The sequence below is a fragment of the Macrobrachium nipponense genome, chromosome 12 (assembly GCF_015104395.2).
Source record: "Macrobrachium nipponense isolate FS-2020 chromosome 12, ASM1510439v2, whole genome shotgun sequence".
In the NCBI taxonomy this organism is placed as follows: Eukaryota; Metazoa; Arthropoda; class Malacostraca; order Decapoda; family Palaemonidae; genus Macrobrachium; species Macrobrachium nipponense.
Window position 1 is genome coordinate 28,136,099 of NC_087205.1, and position 2,659 is coordinate 28,138,757.

A 2,659-nucleotide genomic window follows, 5' to 3' on the forward strand; every position below is an offset into this window, starting at 1 on the left:
TCTGAGTTTCACTGTTTTGCTTAGCTACAAACTCCTCAGTTTGTGTTCCTGCTTCTTTATACAAAACAGGAGCTACAGTCGGTGTCTCGGTCTGCATTTCTTCTTCAACTGCGTCTTCTGTCTGGGTTCCTGCTTCGCACGAGCAGGAATCGACGTCTTCGGCGATGCAGGGGTTGGGGGGGGGGGTAACCTGAGGGGTTGGGGGAGTAGGGGGAGGAGGTAGAGGGGCGGGAGTTTGGCGATACGGAGAGGATGAGGGGGTGGGGATGTAGTGCCGGGATCGAGGAGGTTGGGAGGAAGGTTGGGTGGTTTGTGGTACAGGAGGTAGGTTCGTTCTAGGATCGAACCTGGGGTTGCTGGGAGGTTTCCTGGTCGGTGATGGTTGTCGAGGTCTTGCAGGTGGAGGAGGGATGCCCTTCGCCTTCCAAATCCTCTGCAGTCTGACTGGGCATCCCTTAAACCAAGCATGATGTTGCTGGCTGCAGTTAGGGCATCGGGCAACTGTGTGGCCCTTTTCCTTGTACTTTTTCAAGCACACTTCTGTCTCGTGTTTCGCACTGCACACTCCACAGATGTGTTCTGATTTGCATTCGCTCTTGTGGTGTCCATACCTCTGACACTTGAAGCATCTCAGAGGCTCTGGTACGAAGGCTTCGGTCTCGTAAGTGCCAAGAATCCCAAGGCTGACCCTGGCTGGAATTTGGCCCTTGAAGGTCGCTGCTATCTTCAGAGTTTCCTGTCCATCTTTTGCAGTACATCTCTTGGCTTCCATGATGTTGGGAAACCTCGAGGACTCTTTCGATAGTTATGTATTTGGGGACTTTGCATATCATCCCCTTGCTTATTTTTGAAGCAGGATCAAGAAGGTGGCACAGGTTGTCTTTCCTCAGTAGTTCGGCAGCTTTTTGGTCCTTGGGAGTAATTATGAATTCTCCCCTTAAATTCGGTCTGGCTATGAGGTTGGCTTCTGGATATTTTTTTCTCGAGGGCCCTGAACTGCAGCATATGAGTCTGGCCTCGATAACAACAGCTTTGAACTTGGGAAGTGCCGGAAATTCCGCAAACACTCGCCGTATTCGTGCCGATGTCGTAGGGAGCAGGTTTGTTATTGGTCGAAATCGATGGTACAATCTTCTTCTGTTTTCTTCTTCTTCTTCTTCCTTACGGTGGCGAAGCCCTGCTCGTCCTCCAAGGGCGGGTCCTCCCTGGGATTACCGGGCGACAGGGGTCTCTTAGAGGCCATACTTGTCAAAATTGTAGGTTTAAAATGACGAGAGTTACGTAACGCGCCTGTGCACGCTTGAAATGGGGTCGTTCGGCGGTATTTATTGTGTCCCAGGTGCTCTGTCTGATGGGCGCTGCATTTTCATTGGCTGAACAGAGGATTTAAGTCCCCTGAGTCAAGCCGTCTTGCAGAGGTGGAAGCTCGCACTGCTCTTCTCGTGCGGACGCTGGAGACTGGGAGCGTAGTATTGGGAAGGTCATTGCCGATAGACGGGGGCACCTGATTGGCCGTTCGATCGGCTCTATGGTGCTGGCGGAGGGCGGCGCCCTTCGTGCCACCGTCGGGAGGAGTGAAGTCTCTTGGGTGGTGTTGAGGCTGGGTCTCTCCTTCCCGATGTGTAGGGCCTCCAAGAGGCGGAGGCGACGGTGGTCTGCTGCCTTATCGATAATTCTGATATTAGGAATAATGTCATTCCTAATTATCCTGGTATTGTGGACGTTTTTGGCATGATTATGGATGGCGCCTTCCTGAGCGTGGCAGGATATCCTCTTCGAAAATCGCATAGTCGTCATACAATGTAAGCGCCGGGCATTCCCGGACAGGGCATTTGTACTGGTAGACAAGTTAGTTTTCTTGAGAGGGTCCTGCAACACGGGGGCTGGATTGTTTTTTCATAATCAGGCCACTGGTCTTCTTGTTCTTGTAGTAAATTATTAGTTTCACTTTTTTCGCAGGGTCCGTGGGGGAGACGTTCCTTTCTATGATGGTACGAAGGGCTCGCTCGTCCTCTTTGTATTTCTTTATGAAATACTCCCTTGTAAAAGAGAGTGACGTCTTCAAGGGCGGCGGGACGAGGCTCCTGCTGATACCACTTATCGATGTTTCTGCGAATGCATTTAGTGATGTCCCGGTTGGAATACCCGTTGTTAATTAAAACTTGGGCAACACGTTCTAATTCAGTGTGCGTGTCCATCCACGAAGAGCAGTGTGAGAGAGCTCTCCTGATGAAGGCGCTGATCGCAGTGCGCTTGTATCTCTCTGGACACTCGCTCTCGCCGTTCAGGCACATGCCCAGGTTCGTGGGTTTTCGTATACACCTGTGTACGAAGCGCTCCTCTTGTTGCCCGACGAGGACGTCAAGGAAGGGGAGGCGACGGTCACGGCAATGTTCGATGGTGAAGTTGAGTCTGCTGTGGTCGTGGAAGGCTTGTCGCAGGCGCTCTATTTCTTCCACCGTGCTGGCGCTGATGAAAGTGTCGTCATATACCGGACGTACATAGACGGCTTCTCGATGTTTGGCGAATACCCGACGTTCCACAGCACCCATGTAGAAGTTCGCGAAAAAGTACTCCGAGGGGAGAAAACCCATCGCTACTCCGTCTTTCTGTGTGTACATATGTCCTCTGTGGGTGGAGAAAGGGGCCTTTTTTGTAC